Source organism: Microtus oregoni, unplaced genomic scaffold (assembly GCF_018167655.1).
Source record: "Microtus oregoni isolate MIOR12 unplaced genomic scaffold, Mior012 000011F_ref0000422, whole genome shotgun sequence".
Taxonomy (NCBI): Eukaryota; Metazoa; Chordata; class Mammalia; order Rodentia; family Cricetidae; genus Microtus; species Microtus oregoni.
Window position 1 is genome coordinate 16,199,564 of NW_024543070.1, and position 19,542 is coordinate 16,219,105.

The window sequence follows — 19,542 nt, forward strand, 5'->3', positions numbered from 1 at the left end:
GCATCAGAGAACCCCGTAGTTCCCTCTGCCTGACCTCTGCCTGTCAGGAGCCGTTTTCCCCCCAAATTATTACGGGAACCATCGCCCTGGGGAGTCTGCAGAGAACCCCACACCCCCAATTGTATTGAGAACTGTTCTATTGACAGAGCCTACCCCACACCCAATTGTCTGCTAATAGAGAGCTCTCTGTTAGCGGAACCCGCCCCACACTCCAATTATCTAGAGAACTAGGTGTGTCAACTCGTGACTTCCTGGCCAAGGAATCGAATTGTGACCTGACCTTTCGTAACCTCCTGGCCTGTGACCAACGTGAACCACGCGGCAAGAGCCCAGGCCCCTGTGCCCCCCGATTCCTTATCCTATATAAGCTGTAACCCTGACTCTAATAAACGGAGGCTTTGACAAGAACCCCGCTGGGCTTCCTTCCTCTTTTCCCGCCCATATCTCCCAGATAGTGCCTCTCCGGGACCCTGGAATTACTGACCCTGCCAGGCGGGTTACACCCCTAGACTGAGTAACCCACCAAGGCGGTCTACATCTGCCCACTAAGTGACTCTCTACAATGTATGAAATTCCCAGAATCTGGCTCGGTTCCTCCAGCCTGTGCACCTGCTGATCCTGTACCCCTACTCCAGCCCTAATGCCTCCATCTGAACTTCACACTCAGACCACAGCACATAGTTGATGGAGCACTTTCCTTTTCTCACCACTATGGGTTTACAACCCTGTTCTGAAGACAGCAAGGATGGTGGGTTCCATCCAACAGAGGCAGATGTGGAAGCTTTGGAAGGAAAGGGCTGAGCCTACACCTGCTTCAGTCTTAATCCGCTCAGCATTTCCAAGATGGCAGCAGAGCCCTCTGGGTATCTCCAAACTGGTTGGAGGTGCTGGAGGAAAGGCTAGGTTTGTTCCAGTGGGTCTGAGTCTGGAGCAAAGGCTTCAAGGTCAGGTTTTCATCCTCCAGCCCTGTCAGAGAGCAGGTCTCTGAAATGTCACCAGCACTAAGAGTGTCTTGAGAAATGTCAACAAATGCTGATTTGAGTCCCTTGGCAGAGGGTGGAGGCAGCATTTCTCTGTAGCCTCTCGGTAAGTCACCCGTTCCAACTGCAGAAGAAAGAGAAACCAAAGAACCCTGGGGATTTTCGCGGAAATGGCCAACATTTAGCAGATTTTATAACTAGGGGAACTGAGATCCAAAACTTACAGAGCAAGGTTGCCATCGTCTCCAGAGGCATCAAGGATCTCTATACAGCAGTATCATTCTCTGCTCCCTAGCATCTCGGATGTCCCCCAAACCCTAGTCCCTATGCTAAACTTATCTTCCCTCAAGCCCCAGGCTTCTGGAGTCATGGGAACAACAGGATTTGAGGATGTCATTCAGGCCCAGCTTGCAGAAGGGGCAGGAAGAGAAGAACCTGAGGCAGCTATCGCACCAGTGCCTGCTCGCTCCTCAACCCCTTACAGGACTCACACCTGAGCTGCAGAGGTAACACCACAGCCTCCAAGAGCTCTGGGAACCATGGCTTCCTCCTGGCTGTGAAGCTGAAGCCCTCCCCTCTCTCCCAGTAGGAACACGTAATTCACTATCCCTCTCCATAACCAGGGAAGGCTATTCCTGGTCTCAGCCAAGTCAGTCTTGCCAAAGCCCGCCCGTTTGCATTTTCTCCTACAGGGTGGAAAGGACCAGTTTTCCCATTTTAGAGAACCTTCCCGAAGGTCCCAAAGAGCCTGGCCTCCTGCTTCAGCTCTTCACAACCCCTCTCTCCCGGCCCTATCAGCACTGTAGAATCTAGTGCCTGGGGGCCTCTCTCCACTTCCACTGTGGTTGGGAGGGAAACATCGGGCCCATCCCTATCTTCATCTCCCCCCCCCCCACACACACACCTGCCACACCACAGGGCCACAGCCAATAGCCAATGAGCAAAAAAAACCACTGACATCTCAAATCAGGCCAGTCACTGCACTTAACAGTCATACTTCCTCTTCAAAGCACTTGAGGGTAATCCTCAGACCAAAGCTTCCTGAGAGTAGAGACCGTGTTTCTGAATCACTTTGTCATTACTACAGCTCCACCCAAGAAGGCACCTAATAGATCTTTAAAGAGAGAAAGAGAGAGACAGAGAGAGAGAGAGAGAGAGAGAGAGAGAGACTATCAACCAACAAGTGAATTCATATGTAAATGAATGGATGCCGCAGAGAAGCAGGGGCTTTAAAACAAACAAATAAACAAAGCCCTCTTATTATAATGAGGATGTGAGGTTTAGGAAGGATGGCAACCTAGAAAGGGCCTCCTGGATGTAATACGGTAGAATTAAACCCTTCCTCCCTGCCCAGGAGCAGGTCATAGATGCAGCAGGGAAGCCTGGATGGGTGAGGACCAGGCTGAGGCCCAGGCAGACGGAGCCTCTGCCCAGAAGGAAGGACTTTCCTGGAATTATTCTGCCTCCAGGTGGAGAAATGCAAAAGCCTAATTGGTTTTCTCGGATCCTGGAGCTGGGCTCATAAGTCATGGCTCCGAAGGCGATACAGGCACCTTGTCTCTGGAGACCTGGGCGTGACTTGGTGCAAACTTATGGTGACACCAAGAGTCTACAGTCTCCACATGCAGGTGCCTGGGTCACCCCTGCCCAGAACAGAACAGACCATCTCTTCACAAGGTCCACTAGTCAGTCAACTGCAGTGCACTGCACCTCAGGGTGCTGCTCCTTCTGGGGCGCTGCTCCTCCTCTGGGCACTGCTCTTGTGTGTGGGGGGGCTGCTCCGCTGCTCCTGCTCCTCGGTACACCATGCTCAAGTACTCAGGGCCCCCCAGGGAGAAACTGGGAGAGGAGAAGGCCAGGAACGCAGAGTGGGAGTGTGGCGAAGGCCCAAAAAGCCTTCCTTTACTGAATTCAATCCCGCTCACAATTTATTGAGGGCCTGCCTTGTGCCAGATACTGTGCTGGGCTCTGGGGACCCTGGGATGGCTCGGATGCAGAGGAGAGGGAAGGGAAGAGGCAGCCACCGAGACAATCCTCACAACACGGGTGATAAGTGCTTTAGAGGGAAGTACAAAGTGCTCTGGGAGCTCAGAGCAGCGGGCCATTCATTCTTCCCTGCTGGAAGAGTTTGGGAAACTGCACGGGGAGGGGCTGTTTTGGCTCAGTTTGGTGGGCTTTGAGGTGGGGGCGTGGAGGAAAGGACACATCATGCAGAGAGGAGCATGTGTGCCAAGACAGGGGTGAAGGAGAAAACCTTGATAGGGCGTAGCAGATGGGGAGGCAGGAGGATGGTTGAACAGCAAGCCGCAGGCCAGAATCAGAAAGGCCATGAATGATCGTACTAGAGGGCCTGGACCTAGTCCAGCCGTGGGCAAAGGGGAGCCATTGAAGAATTTTAAACAGGGGTGTGTGTTTGGGAGGGGGCGGTGGCAGGGCTAGATTTGTGCTTTAGAAAGCCTTCTCCGGGGAGAGAGAACGGACTAGAACTGCGGCCAACGGGCAGAGAGAAGGGGATGCGTCCTAGGGACGCTTTGGAGAAAAGATGGGCAGGGCTTTTCCTTCCTAAGTAATGCTTTCGCACTCTCTTGCCTTTCCACTCAGGCTGAGCTTCCCAGGGGGGGATGGCTGCTTCCCCCTTTCTCTGGTCGGCTAAGGGCTTCTGCATTCACAAAGCTGAACCTACAGGGTCTGACTGGCTCAAACAGCCCCAACCGTTCTGACTCCTGCTGTGATCCTGCGCCAGCGACTTCTCTCTACTCAATCCTCAAGCCCTATGGAGTGGTAAGCTTAGCCTAGGCCTCTCGGGAAGGCCTGAAAGATCCTCCCTCCCTCTTCTTCCTTCCCTCTCCCTTCTTCTTCCCTCCCTCCTCCCTGGAGCCCAAGCTTTCTTGCTGGGAGCTCTCAGAGCCAGTAGAACTGTGGATGAAATGGTTCGGTGGCTCTAGCCCAGCTGCTGCCATGGCAACCAGGCTGCCTGCCAGACTCACAGCCAGGAGAGGGCCTAGTTTCCTGCTCCAGAACTACATTTCCCAGCATGCAAAGCTCCTGCAGGGATGAAAGAAACTCACCCCCTGCCTGAGTCCAGCCTAGAAGGTGTTGGAAGAACACAGAGTAGGACACTGCCAACCCCCACCCCCGTGAAAGCAGGGCATGTTTCTGGGTGCATCTGGGTCTGGAGGAGGACTGGAAACCATTTCTCTTTGATGACCTACCTGACTGACAAGGAAGTCAATGGCTACAAGAAAGGGCAAACGTTAAGGACAGATACTTGTCCTGGTTTTGTTACAGACTCATCCGTGGTGTTAATTGAAAACATTCTCTCACGCAGTGTCCACTACTCTCCATCTCTGCCATTACCTTGAGGGACCAAGTCTGAACGGCTAAAACCCAGCCGACTGGCCTGTGGGTCTCTCAAGTGCCTTCCTCCTTCTTCCACAGAAGCCCTAGTGACCTTTTCAAAATGCAATCCTTCCTTCTCACTGCTGATGGTGCCCACGCCCTCTGCTGTTTAAACTCCTCAGCGTTTAAATCTGTGGCTTGCTGATGAGGAAACAAATTGCTTCAGTTCATTTGACAAGGCCCTGCATGGCAGTCTGGCTTAGGCCTGCTTCCGGTCCCCCTCAGAGACCCCACACATTTCATATTGGACTTCTGTTTCATTATAGAGGTTATATCCTGTCCTGATGCAGGGCCTTTGAAAATCACGTTACCTCTCTCCAGAACACTTTTTTGTTCTGTCTTGGCTCCATCTAGACTCTCCTACTTCAGAGTAATGTCATCTTCTAAGGACAACCTTCTAAGGAAGGGCTGGCAACCCAGCTTGCTTGACCATTCTTGGCCCAGTCAGCCCCTTTCCTACAATACAGATTTGCTTGTTTGCATTATTATACGATCATTTGACACCTTTGCATATCACGCTAAGTTTAAAGCCTCTGTGAGGGAGAGAGAATACCTTTTAGCCTGCCAATGCATCCTCAGGGCCTTGGGAATGGATGTTCGGGAGTTATTCCTCAAAACAAATGGATTTGTCTAAGCCTTCGTCTTCCTATCTCAAAGTCTGCAACATGCCTTGCCCTGTGGGTAGGAGGACCAGAGACCCCCTCAGTGGGCAAGACTCAGATGTAGTCTGTCCTATTATGAGGCTCTCAGTCCAAAGAAGAAGACAGATACCAGGTGCGTGTTTGGTGGAAGAGTGCTCAGTTTGCTAACAGCAAAAGATACAGAGTCAGAGATCTAGAAAGGTCCATGAAGACTAAAGTGATTTAAGGTGGTGCAAAGAAATACATATTGCATGCAGAGCAATGGATGCTTCTAAGGTACCCAGACATGCATTATTTGAGGTGTTATGTAAGGCCAGGGCTGCTGGAGTGTAGGTTGGGTGGGAGGTGGTGGTAGCTCTATTATGCTTTGGTTTTCTCGGGCAGTAATGGGATGGGTGAGCTATTTTTTTTCCAACCGGCTGGACCTTGCCTTCCATATCACCTCCACAAATCCCAGCACTTCTCTCTATTCAGGCTGCACCATGACTCAGGCAAACGGCCCTTCATTCTGGAGCACCTACTGCTATGTGCCGAATGTCTAGTGAGCACCCTGACTGTGTCTGGTATGATGGGGCTGTAGTGTGTGTGTGAGTGTGTGAGTGTGTGAGTGTGTGAGTGTGTGAGTGTGTGTGTGTATGTGTGTGTGTGAGTGTGTGAGTGTGTGAGTGTGTATGTGAGTGTGTGAGTGTGTGAGTGTGTGTGTATGTGTGAGTGTGTGAGTGTGTGAGTGTGTGAGTGTGTGTGTATGTGTGTGTGAGTGTGTGAGTGTGTGTGTATGTGTGTGTGTGTGAATGTGTGAGTGTGTGTGTATGTGTGTGTGTGAGTGTGTGAGTGTGTGAGTGTGTGTGTGAGTGTGAGTGTGTGAGTGTGTGTGTGAGTGTGAGTGTGTGAGTGTGTGTGAGTGTGTGAGTGTGTGTGTGAGTGTGTGAGTGTGTGAGTGTATGTGTGTGTGTGAGTGTGTGAGTGTGTGAGTGTGTGTGTGTATGTGAGGGAGAGGGGGCGGAAAGAAGCTGATGTACTGGTACAGTATCCAATCAGTAATAGAACACAGATTACTGACAATGGAGTGGGGGGGGGTCCCTGACAAAGCAGGGAACCTAGCCTGGGGTACAGGGTGGGTGCACAGCTTGTCTGGCAAATGAGGCATGGCTGACCAGCTGCATAGCTTCAGTTGGCCTGGAGCAGGAAGGGATCCTCTTATTCCCGCATCTGTTGCTGTCCTCCTCTTCCTCAGAAGTCTTGAGGAGGGTAGAAGAACTGCCCCCATATGCTAGCTTTATCTCTGAATGCTTACCTGTAAGTTGCTTCAAGTTTGTAAAATGAACTGGACTAGACATAATAGGCATTAGCTTCCCTATTCTATTGCAGGCATTCTAGACACACACACACACACACACACACACACACACACTTACTCCACTCCAGCAGAAGCCAGGAACCTCCAGCTGACCTGCTTCCCACAACACCACTTTAGAATTGTGTAGAGAAAAGCAGACTTCTAGGGAACTCAGGGACAAGTGTTGCACAGGTCACATCTTGAGAAGTTTTGTTTTAGAGGATGCCTAATTTTATCTAAAGAGTTCCTGAAGCATTCGCTCACCGGAAATGTCTCTTAAATTCTAGCCAGTCGTGGTGACCTTAAGGACCCAGCACCACACCAGGCAACCTTCCACTTGCCTTCAAGTCTGTGCCAGGATGCCAAGCCAGTCCTACCCCTTTGCCACCCCTTCCCAAACCCCTGCCTCACCACGCAGTCCATAACCACTTACCAAGAGCCTACTGTGTGCGGGAGCTCTAGGAAGAATATGGCAACCGTGACCTCTGCTCTCATGGGGGTCTTACGTACCGTAAACATAAAGAACTAAGCAGGATAATAGTAGCATGTGTTGTGAAGACAGAAAGCCGTCATCTGGTAAGAAATGCCTGGGGACCTGTCTAATTCCAGCTTCAGGAAAGGGAAGCTGGTACCTGTGGTTCTAAGGAAGGTTCTAGAAATAAAACAGAAAGCCATTCTTATCCCTTTGCTACTGTTTTTGTCTACTCTTGTTTCTGGCTCAGCTTGTTTTTCTGTTTCAACTCTCTCTTTGTCTCATTTCTCCTCTCATTTGCTGGTTCCTCCCCTCCCTCCCACTCCCATGCTTGCCTCTTCTCTACTCCCTCCAGAGGAGCTAAAGAAACCAGATCTCTCTTGCTCTCGGGACAGCCAACAGTAATTGAGCTGTGGGCTTGTTTAGCAAATGGGTCTGTGAGTAGAGCTAGCAGAGGAGAGTAGGGAGGTCAGAGGGAAGCATGAGGTGCTGGAAGCTGGTGGGATGAGGTGGGGGAGGGCCCTGGTGAGCTCCAGGGCACTCCGAGGGGTTGGAGGTGGCCGCTGAACCAGGTAATCTAATCAGGGGGTAAGTCATAAAGATCACTCACTCTGTGCCCAGGACCAGCCTAGGAAATCACATTAATTTGAAGAGGGTGTAAAATCCACGGAGAATTCCCCTCTCTCCACCACACACATGAAGATAAACTGTCTTCAGCTTCCAATATGATCTTACAACAGCTTGTCAGTGACAAAACAGCCTCAAATCCTCCCATTTATCAAACGGCCAATCCTGTTAGCAGCTTAAAAGAGACATAATTACCTGCGGCCCTTTGTGTGATGCTTTAAACTAACGCCGCTTCCTTCTTCCTGGCAGCGGTCCAGAACGTGAGCTCAGAATTCATCCCTGAGATGAGGAGGTCTTTAGAGATGTTGAAGTTGGCGGTCAGGAGTGCAGGGCTGAGGAAAGGCAGGGGATGAGGGTTAGCACCATGGACAGAGTCTCGGGTCCAGCCAGGGAGGAGGCACCAAACCCAAGATCCGGGAGTCCAGCTGGGGACCCTGGGGGTATTTGGAGGGCTGTGTTCCAGTCACTTCTACTACAGAGAAGCTAATAGAGCCCTAGGCCCATGATGCACCAGCACTCGCTGTGGGGCAGAGAACAGACGTAAATGGGCCTATAGATGGAAAATCTGATAGCGTTCTCCACCCTCTGGCAGAGCTAGGAGTCCCCACAGTGGCCGACATGCTTTGTGCAGCTGTGACTTCAGAATCTGCCTTACTATTACACCAGGAAGAATAGCGGGGTTCCCTAGCTAATGTTCACCAACCGGTGTTTGCTCTAGGCCAGGCCCAGTTTTATGCTAATTAGGATAATGAGTCATACTGGATTGTTGTTCTATTTTTCCATTTTATAGATAGGGAAGTTGAGAGAGCAAAATGTCCAAGTCAGTGAGAGCGGATTCAAGTCTGTAATCTATGATCTGAGTCATCTCCAAGGCAGGCCACACACATGGCCTTTCCCTTTAGGGAAACCTGGTTGTTCCTGGTCAGAGCTGTCCTACAAGCTCCTATGTGCATTCTCACAGCCCCCTCCCTCTCTGCTGCTATCAGTCCTTGCTGTAACTACACCCTGCAGGGAGACCACCCTGTGCCATTCTGCCCTCCCTGACCTCTGTCACTGCAAAACGCCTCCTTGCCTCCCACTTTCCTAAGATTTTCTCTGTTTTTCAGGAAGCCCAGGCAAATCCTCTCCTGGGAAGAAACCATCAGAGTTCATTTGGAAGTCAGATAAAGAGGCAGACAGTGAGACAGACAGCAAGAGACAGACAAGAGACAGGTTGAAAATGGATTTTGAAGTGCCGTTGAGCCAATGATCGTGGTCAAATCTCGTTGAGAGACAAGGTATCCGTGTATCTTGCAGATTTATTTAGGGCTAACTTTGCTTGTTTCCTTCTACTCACCAGCCCTTTCTCCTTGCCCCTGCCCTTCCCTGGGCTGCCTCCCAGACTAGCATCCTACCCCCATCCCACCCTATCCTGCCTCAGGGCATTCATCACTTGGTCTAGTGATTTATCAAAGGCCCTGACAGTCCCTGTTGGGCAAAAATCGATCTGTGAAGAATGGGACCAACCCAAGGCCCCCTCTTCTCCCAAACCCCACCATCAATCTGCCCCAAAGGAGCTCCACAGCTCAACATCAGCAGTGCCCCCAGGCTGGGGCAGTCTCTGTTTTCTTTGCTGTTCTTAAGAAGAGGGGAGAAAGCAAGCAAAGAAGAGAGGGAGAGAGGCAGACAAGGGGAGAGGGAGGGACAGGGAGGAAAGAGCGAGGGAGGGAGAGAGAGAGGGAGGAAGAGAGAGAGGGAGGGAGAGAGATTAGTGCCTTCTCCCAGATGTTTATTTTGTTGTTTTTAAGTGAGAAAGTCCCAGCTCTATTAAATGCAATCAATACTTGGCCCAAGAGAAGCTTCCCTTCTCTAAGACATTTGAAATCTGGTCAAATCATTTTGCCCTGATACAAAGTAATTTATCAATTTCAAAACCCTTCTAATCAGTGGAGGCTGTGGAGTCTCCATTCCTGCCTGCTATCCTCTGCTTTGCCTGCACACACACACACACTTTCTCTCTCACACTCTCTCTCTCTCTCTCTCTCTCTCTCTCTCTCTCTCTCTCTCTCTCACACACACACACACACACACACACACACAAACACCTCTGTTCTCTTTATGTCCTTCTTTACCTCCCTCCCTTCTGTCTCCCAGCAACCGCAGATTGACTTCTCACCCCTTCAGTACAGCCTCCAGGCCAGGTATCATCCTTGCATCTCTAGCCCAGTCTGTATGCTCCTTACCCTGCAGGCCTTACACTCAACCCTGGGGCACCAGAATGACTGAAAGTACAGCCACAGGCACAAACACTTTCTTCTTTTCCTAGTGGCAATCAGCTGGGGCTAGGAGTGTCTTGTTCTTAGACAGAGACCAGAACTGGGGCCAAGAGGCTAGATGGGACCTTTGGGCCACCAAGATTGTCCCTTAGGGCCTTGACACATGTCTCCAAGAAACAAGGGAGACTGGCTGGCTGGAGAGGAGTTGATGAATCTGGCTGAATCTGAGGATGATGTCACAATACTTTCTGCCTGCAAAGCTGCTATTTTGGCCCTCGAGACAGGTTGTGTCTAAAGGGAAATTGTGACAGCAGCAAAATCACCTTGTAGCTCACCCTCCCATTCCCAGAAGAGTGGCTTCAGCCTTTGCAGCACCATTAGATTGGATTCTCGTCAGGTCCTTTGTGACTGCCAGCTGTGGTGGTCAGATAGGCCTCTGACCTTTGGGGAGAGGCCACCCACTGAATAGCTAATTCAAATGGTCTCACAATTGTCTCTGCATTCCCTGGCCTCAGAGGTGACTGAGGGAAGTGACTCAGCTGGCCAGAAGTCACCACAAGGTAACTCAAAGCATATAAGCTCTCAGAGGACCTTTACCCACAGGACAGTAAATCTAGAAGCCTGATTTTGGCCTTCTAGGCTCCTCTGCCAAATCTAACCTAAAATCTCTAGTAGACCTTCCATGCCTTGGGTTAGGAAGACACCCTGTAAACATGTATGCAGTTAGTGAATGGATAGAGATCTTCATGGAGTTCTGCTCCTTGTTTTGTGCCTCTCCCCTCCCCATAGCTATCATAGGTCATCTAGGACCGGAACCACAGACTGACTGTCTTTGAAGCCCTCACAGCTCCTTCCCCAGAGCTCTCCTCAAAATAATGTTAAACTAGAGTGAACACAGCGTCCTATGGTTTATGAGGTGTTTTAATATTAACTGTCTAATTTAATTCTACAATAATGCTGGGGGGATACATATTACCCTGTTTTATAGCAAGAGAATTCAAGGTTCATAGAGGTGAAGTCACTTGTCCCAAATCACGCATGGAGCAAATAACAAATCTAGGCAATCTACCCAAGTTCTCTCAATCCAGACCCTAAATCTTTCCACTGTTGCTATTCATTATATAAGCATTAAGCGTCTTCTTCACGCCAGATTCTCAGTTTTCTTCATGGCCACTTAAAGCCAGATAATACTACACTCTTGCACGCTTTCTTTCTGTAGTGTTTTTGGTCTCACCCTGTAGCCCAGGCAAGGCTGAAACTCATTGCAGCCTCCCTGGCTTGACTGCTAAGAGCTGGGATGGTCAGTGTGAGTCTCTAATGCTCTGCTTGACAGGCTTTTCTCTATAGATTGGGAGCTAGAGGTGCAATTATTAGCTGAAGACAGTACAGTAAACAAGAGACAGAGGTAGGACGGGAAATAAGAGATGGAGGTAGATTTAATCTAGATCTCTTGGTCAAATCATTGGTCTTTCCCACTACAACATAAAACCCTTTGCAGGGATGTTCAGAAAAGGCTTGATAAATGCCAAGCCCTTTCCAATTTAATCTTTGTAAAATTCACTTCCTTCTTAGAAATGAAGGAATCAAAACTTTGAAAAGTCTAATGCCCGATGCCTCACTGAGATTTGAACTCCTGTCTCAGGCTGCAGAACAGCAGCTTGGCTGTTCTAGCTTACTGATGCTCTCAGAAACACTCATGCATCCAGCAACCAGTTTACCAATTGGGTGTCTAGCCAGTGTTCGGGCAGATCTCATGGCACAGCAGGAAGAGAAGCTGTAATTGATGGGCTTCCAGAGCAGTGACTGGCCCCTGGTCCACACTGACTCTGCCAAGCCCTCTGGACCTGATTGTTTCTGCTCCACTTTCTGACCGGTCATTCATGCCAAGGGATCCTCATATAATCACGTGACATTATCTTCCCCATTTGAAGCATATGGAGTCCAGAGAGATCAGCAAGTTGTCCCTGGACACACAGCCTCACAGCGTTATCAAAGAACTATCCGCATAAGGGCCCTGCTGCTTTAGTGTTTGTGTGTGTGTGTGTGTGTGTGTGTGTGTGTGTGTGTGTGTGTGTGATCATCTCTCAGGCTGTTTGGGAAGAGAACTGTCACTAGGCTGTCACTAAGGAACACTGCAGCTGCCAGAGGGCCCCAGTAGTCAGGAGAGACATGTAAATACAGGGTAAACTGCTGGGAGACAATTTGAACTGGTAGTCACTGAAGAAGTGGATGGGACAGCAACCGACTTAGGGAACACCCCAGGGCTTGGAGCCTTCATTTTCATTTCCATCCAGCTAAAGACTTCCCACCCTTCCTCTGGAAAACAACACCACGGCCACCCCCGCCCCCCAACAAAGAATAGCTGTAGCACTACTTGGCTCAGGACTCGCCCTGATTGCTTCCCACATTGATGGATGAATGTGGTTCCACAAATTGGAAAAATAACCAGGGTGCAGCTCCCAGACCCTGCTGCCTATGGGTGGAGGGGGCTCTTCTGGGTTAACCCAAGACCTGGGAGGAATCAGTCCTCTGCATACCAACCCAAAGAGGCAGCGGGAGAGGCTCCCAGCCTGGTGGGGGTGGATTTCGATTTCCTACAGGGTTTCTCTGTGTCACCTCTCATCACCATAATATTTACATCAAATGCAAAAGGCCTCCTCGGAATAGAACCCTGAGGTTGTAAATGCCAACTCTAAGAATGTCAGCAAAAGGAAAAGATCAGGTTCCTTCAACAGCAGCCTCCCCCTCCTCCAGGCAATGCCTGCTGCAACCCCGAGGGCAGGCAACGCAGGCTCCAGAGCTTCCCTGAACCTCACCCCAAATCTGGAAAGGTTGGGGGGACACCCAGGGCACCCAAGGACATTCATCTCTGATTCAGCAACACCAGGTAACTTCATCTCTTCCACCTGACTTCACACAACGTCTGAGGAAATGAGTCCACGTACATTCTCCATTCAGGCTGGGTGGTGGATTTAATCCCAGCACTTAGGAGGCAGAGGCCTGTGGATTTCTATGAGTTCAAGGCCAATCTGGTCTATAGAGTGAGTTCCAGGACAGGCACCAAAGCTACCTGTCCTGGTTTTTTTCGAAACCCTGTCTCGAAAAACAAAAACAAACAAACAAACAAAAGATATATATATTCTCCACTCAACAAGGGAGGCCAGGCTATCTCATGGACAGATAGACAGCTCAGCTGCCCAGTGATCAGGCTGCAGTGTGCTCTGCAACCCTTTGGCGGGGTTCTATCTGTATCCTTTTTCTCATGCCCATCATCCTGTCCCTCTTGGGGCCCCTGGAGCTTTTCAGAGACCACTCACTTATCAAACATTTATTGAGCAATTATTAAGCACCAGGCCCCGGGAGTACCGTGGCGAACAAACAAGGTTTCTTCCCTGAAGGAACTTCTCTTCTAGCAACAAGACAGTCGATGATTAAGGTGAGGAATGAATAATTTTAATTGCTGTGAATAAAATAAATTGGGATGAAAGGAGGGAGGCCATTGGTGGTGCCGAGGCAGTGGGGAAAGGACCTCTCTGAGGAGGCAGCGTTTGACCTGAAAAATAAGCAGCTGCCCGGTAGAGATTTGGAGGGAAAGTGCCCAGAGCAGCAGTGCAGTGAGGGCAAGAGGCTTGGGAAGAGAACATGTGTGCTTTGGATCTGAAAGGAGGTGCCAGCCCTGCGGAAGGGGCGGTAGAGTAGGAGGGGCTGAGGTTAGAGAGATGCATGGGCTTGCTGAGTGGAAAGGAAAAGGGATTCTTATTAAGGGCACCGGGGAGCTGGGCGAGTGATGTAAGCACTCTGACTTACATTTAAAACTTTTGCAAAGATTAAAAACAAAACAATGGCGACAAAAGCCTCCATAATTTGGTTCAGGACTGGCTTTGTGGCTTCTTCACCATGTAAGCTTCATTATGTTAAACTTTAGTTCCCTTAAGAACTTTTGGGGTGGGCTGGAGAGATGGCTCAGAGGTTAAGAGCATTGCCTGCTCCTCCAAAGGTCCTGAGTTCAAATCCCAGCAACCACATGGTGGCTCACAACCATCTGTAATGAGGTCTCGTGTCCTCTTCTGGCCTGCAGGCATACACACAGACAGAATATTGTATACATAAGTATTTTTTTTTAAAAGAACTTTTGATACTCTGGTTTCTCTTCAGATCGTATAAATCTTTCGCCTTTTACTAAAAAGAACTTTTGGGGCTGGGAGGGTGTGTGTGTGGGAGGTGGAAAGATGGCTCTGTAGTTAGGAATGCTTGCTGCTCTTCCAGGGAAGCTGAGTTCAGTTCCCAGCACCCTCAGCAGGTGGCTCACAACTGACTGGAACTCCAACTCTCTCTTCTGTCTTCCACAAATAACACCACACATATTAAATAAAAAATAAATGCTTATTTTAAGGAAAGAGCGTGTAGATAATATGAGCTTGTTTTTATAGGGTAACTAAGGCAGGGCCTGGCATCTGCTGGTGTATAGTCAGTGTCTCATTTTGACCTGGTCTTCTTTCACTAGGTTCCAGCCTAGGCCCTACTTCTCCCTAGCTCCCACATCACTTACTCGGGACATCCCCGGACCCAGCTGGGATCCTAGAACAGAGTGGTGGTGGGGCTCCATCTACTGGCATCAGGACCAGCTAAGGTGGCCCTAGGATTCCTCTCGCCCAGGGCCCCATTATTTGATGTGCTACTCTCTGGAAATCAAAACTCCAGAGCCTAGACTAGATTGCTCGAAGGACCGTGTGCTGCTGGATTGACTGGACACATTTGCATTCGGACACACTCTTTATCCATGTCATTGGCTGCTGCAAAAGGGTGGGTCCCGTGTGCAAGGGAGAGGCTGTCATTCACGGAGGTCATACTTCTCCACACTCATGGGTATTCATCTCCAAACGCTTTGCACATGACCCTTGACCCAAGAAGTTGCCTAGGGAAGGATTGGGAGAATGAGCTTGAAATAATTGAAGGGAGCGGATCGGGGGGGGGGGGGGGGGAACATGGGCAAGGCTAAGAGCCAGCAGGTGTTCCCTACTTTTTTCTCCTGGGTCAGGGTCATACTGCAGCCAGTTCCAAAGTTGGAAGGGGCGGCGGTGCCCAGGGAAGAATCTGTCAACCAGCTACCTGGGTGTCCGCATATCCACATGACTGGCTTCTAGGAGCAGGAAGCTTTTTCTACATCCCTCCTTGTGTGAGACTCCATAGAAAGGATGTGATAAGGTTGATTAATTGCTCTTAAAAAGTTCTTTGGAAAAAAGAGAGCCACGGGGTCGGGGGGCAGAGGAGCATCCCCGCACTGGTGGCAGTGAAGTCTTGCCAGTTGCAATGGGGGCTGCAAAGGGCAAGGCGTGGGCAGCAGCAGCTAGCCACAGGAAAGCGGCAGGCGGCATCAAGAAAGGACATGGGAGAGGCCTCTTGAATAGCTACAGAAATGCCTCTGCTCCTGACTGCTCCCCAAAGGAACAATAGAGTTTGGTTATCCGGGGTGGGAAGTGCTAAATGCTTGGCCCTGTGCATGATGCAGGGGGGCAAAGAAACACAGCCTCAGCACGCTCTTCTTCCTTCCCAGATCCGAGCCCCAGAAGACCCTGTTTCCTCATTCTTGGGGGACTTATGAGCGACTCTTTTCCACATCCAGCTTCTAAAGAGCTTCTATAACCCTAATGAAGTACCCGGGTAAGTCTCAAATTTTAGTAGTATCTCTCCCTGCCCTCAGCATCTCTACTGGACCCATAGGCCTGCCACAATCCAGGTATCTGGAAACTGGCAGACAACCTTTGGCACCCTAGGAACTCAAGGACGCTGGCCAAGGTCCTGAAATGTCCTAACTCTTCCCTCACAGCCTGTGTGCATGCTCCTCTCATCATCCTACCTGTCCACCCCAACTCCACATTCAAGGCTTGCTCCTGCCTGGAACCATCTCAGTCTAAGGGTCGTCAAAGACTGATCCTAGAGAGCTCCAAGCCTCAAAGCAGCAGCCTCCGCCTCTCTTCCCGAACTTACCACAGGCTCTGTCTGTTCTACTGGCCTCATCAAGGACAGCCCCCTGCAATCTGACCATGGCAGCAGCTGGCGGGGCCTGGGGCTGCACTTGACATCCTGAGCTAACCATATTCTCGAAGAGGAAGCAGGTTGGAAGTTCCGCATGCTTGCACACACCTGCACACACCATGCACACACTCAAGCTCTCAATGTCAGCCTGGAACAGAGAAGTGGTTCTTAGATTTCATAAAAATCTCTGCTTGAGATGTCCCCAGGGGGGAAAAACAACATATACATATGTAACCTTCTGTCGGGGCTGGGATGGGGTGGTTCTTTCCCTGGTTCCTGCCCTCAGCTGTAACCTTTCTCCAAAGAATGGGACTCTTCTAAGAGACTCCCAGGCAGGTAGGGATTTGACCAAATCACAGAATGTGCTTTTATAAACTCGGTCATTCTTAAAGATTTTTTTTTGATTATTTGTAATGTGTGTTCATGATCACTCATGCACAGGTCCCCAAAAAGCCCAGAAAAGGGGTGTCATATCTCCCTGTAGTTGGAGTTACAGGCAACTGTGAGCTGCCTGATGTGGGTGCTAGGAATGAAACTCAGATCCTCTGCAAGAGCAGTATTGTGCTTTTAACCACTGAGCCATCTCTCTCGCCCTATGCTAACTGAGGCTCTTCAGGAGCTGTGCCAGTGTGGCTAGGCCATGGTACGAAAGGGACCACAGCCATACTTAAGGCCACCTATAGCTGTCAATCTCAGGAACTAAGCACTTACAAGAAGAAGAAGAAGAAGAAGAAGAAGAAGTTTCTTTTTGTTTTGTTTTAAATTTGTTTAAATTTGTGTGTGATCCTGCACGAATATATGGGCAGCAAGAGCCCTAGGAGGCAAGAAGAAGGCATTGGATCCTCCAGAACTGGAATCGAAGGCTGTTGCAAGCACATATAGAAACCCTGGCCTTTTGCAAGAGATCTTTTGTATGTATTTACTGTTGGGTCATATTTCCAGCCTAAGAACAGACCACTTCTGTCCCTCCCAAGCCCCCTGCCCTGTCTTGTCTTCTTGAACCAGGACAAGTACACCCCAGCGCCAGCCCCCGCCTTCTACCTGTCATCTCATACTCTGGCCAGGCGTATTTACAGTGTTCCCCAAGAGTGTAAACAGAGAAACGGGGCTGCTCCTGCTCCAGCCTTCCTCTAACTGCTTTGAATTCAATACACAGACTTGTAGACTATCCACATTAATGCCCTGGCATACAAGTCACACACATAGGTCAAGGCATACATCAGCCATGCAGGAGCATACTAAACCAGATATCATAAAAGCAGAGTGGAATTTCAGGAAGTACATGCATGGGCACACATTCAGATAATTACACAACCCTGTAAAACATACACACAAACATGCAGGATCTAACATGTAACTCTCCTTCCCCATCTCCCAGGGAACTTTCCCGATCAGCTAAGCTTTCCACTACTCTCTGCAGCATGCCCCCACTCCTCCAAGCCCCACTGCAGCTGGGTTTTTTGTGACAGAATCATTCTTCCCCCTTTTCCCTCACCCAGTGCATTCCTGGTAGGCCTCTGGGTTCATTTCCCAGGGCTGCCATAACAAATTACCATGATTTAAAGGCAAAGGAATTTTTTCACTGACAGTTCTAGAGGCCAGAACTCTGAAGTCGCGCCAGTATGGTGAGTTCCTTTCCGAGGGCTTTGGAGAAAGCCCTGTGTTCTACACCTCTGAGTCTCAGGAAAGTTCTAGCTCTTGTCTGAGTGTGTGGGCCGGGGGGGGGGGGGGCAGGAAACAGTCACTGAGGCCCACAACCTTCAGGAGTTTCTGAAGACTGCAATGCACGGTGTCCTCAGCTGATGGACTACCCGCCCCCATACTTCTCTGGTCATGTGACACTGTTATCACTCTGTGTCTGTGACCAGATGTCCTTCGAGAAGCACACTGGTTGTTGGAGCAGTAGGCTGTCGTCCCTTCATGCAGCAATGATTTCGTCTTAAGTTGATGGTGTTTGCAAAGGCTCAGCTTCTAAACAAGGTAGTGTTCACAGGTGTTAGGAGTCAGATGAACACATCCTTGGGGTGGGGGAAGCGGTTCGATCCCCAACAGACTCCAAGTCCTGGCCAGTTTTTCCTTTCTTCACTAGCCCTTTCCTGATCTGTCTCCCTAGATTGCCTGAGCTGTGACTCTGCGGTGTACTCGCGAATCACGGTACGTCATCTGCTCTAACTTGCTGGAGGCCATTAATTTCTAGATAGGGTTTTGATATGTGGCGTAGGCTAGCCTTAGATTCATGAGCCTCCTTACTTTAGCGTCGTAGGGATGGGATTACAGGTGCAAGCTGCCACATGTGTTGTTACTATTCCTCTAATGGTCTCTTTCCTCGCTCTGGGCTTGGACAGCCTGCACCATACTCAATTTCTCCTTAATATCTGGTGTATCACGTTACATAGGAACATGGTACATGTATGTGTGCCATTCTGATGCACAGGGACACCTGCACCCTACGTACATGTCAGACATATATATCATACATATACATGGACACAAGTAAATTTATAAGCATGTGCATGCCAGTTCTTAAATGCAGTCTAGAGGGTTCCAAGTAACCAATCAGTGTTGGCTGACTTCCAAGAAAGCACAGCCTTCACCAAGTGCTGTGGGGGAGGCAAGGAGGGGTCACCTGTGATCTCCTGCCCTCGAGAGGCTAATGAGCTAACTGGAAAAACGAGACTAATACATGACAATAGATCTTCAGAGTCCAGTTCTATGGTGTAAGCCACGAGGGTGAGAGACTGGAGCTGTCGCTGGCTGGGGCAGTCAGGGGATGCCCCAAGAAGTCAGAGAATAACATCCACCTTCCCGCCAGCCTCAGGCTGTGGGGATGAATGCAGAGCTCCAGTACCTTCTAGAAGGGTAGGGTTAAGCCCTATGATTGGTCCCATGAGCTGGCTGGCCCCTGGACCTTTAGATTGCTGTTCTTTGACCTTTCCCAAGGAGTGATAGGTGATAGGCTGGCAAAAAGTCTTTGTGATACTTCTGCTGGCAAAGCCTCCCCTGCCAGCTTCCAATGACAAAGAAATGGCTAACGGATGGGAAGAAAACTCCATAGATCCTTCCCACCCTCTTTGCTCTGACGTCATAACATCCCTTAAGACGGTTTCCAAGGACTCTAGCTCCCTGGTTTCAGAACCCCAGCAGTAGCGCTGTTCAGCTGAAGCAATGGGGACATTTTGGGGTGGGGAGGGGTCCTAAGAATCATGCCCATGAAGTATTATACAATCTTGGGAGCTCTGAAGCCGGATAGATTCCCACTCAAACCTTAGTCCTTTTCTTGCTGTGTTTTCTTGACTAAGTACTTAACCCCTCTGAGCGTCCACTTCCTCAGCTGCAGTAACTGTAGTACTGTCCACAAAGTTCCCGGACTGCAGTAATTGCAGTACTGTCCACAAGGCTCCCAGACTTCAGTGATTCTATTCAGCAAATAGAAGCTGTACATGACTGTCTAAATTCTCCGGCTCCAACTGCGTTCATATGTCTAGCTGAAGTACAGACAGAGCCCAGGATACCCACTCTCGACCCAAGCAGAAAAACCTCTTCTGCACACGAGCCACTCAGTGTGCAACAGCCTAAAGCCCTTTCTCGGCTCTTGCCACAAAGCACAGCAGTGACCCCAAATCTCCCTGTGAGAAGTTTGCTCCTCAGTGATGTTTGCTGATGGAACATAAGGACGGGAAGGGGGAATGGGCAAACCTACCATAGTTAAGACTGACTCGTCTCATGGGCTGGGTAGCGCTGTAGCTCTATGGATAGAGTGTTTGGCTAGCATGCAGAAGGCCCTGGCTGTGATCCA

General features: G+C 49.8%; 1 long non-coding RNA gene across 2 annotated transcripts in view; it reads right to left on the reverse strand.

Annotated features, from left to right (window-relative positions):
- Window positions 1-417: 417 nt before the first annotated feature.
- LOC121453494 overlaps window positions 418-19,542 on the reverse strand; it is a 43,014-nt gene continuing 23,889 nt past the window's right edge. For both annotated transcript variants that reach the window (XR_005975016.1, XR_005975015.1), the window contains 2 exons: window positions 7,651-7,787; window positions 418-1,104 (listed from right to left, as the gene is read on the reverse strand). This is a non-coding gene — a long non-coding RNA (uncharacterized LOC121453494). The remainder of the gene's footprint in view (window positions 1,105-7,650; window positions 7,788-19,542) is intronic.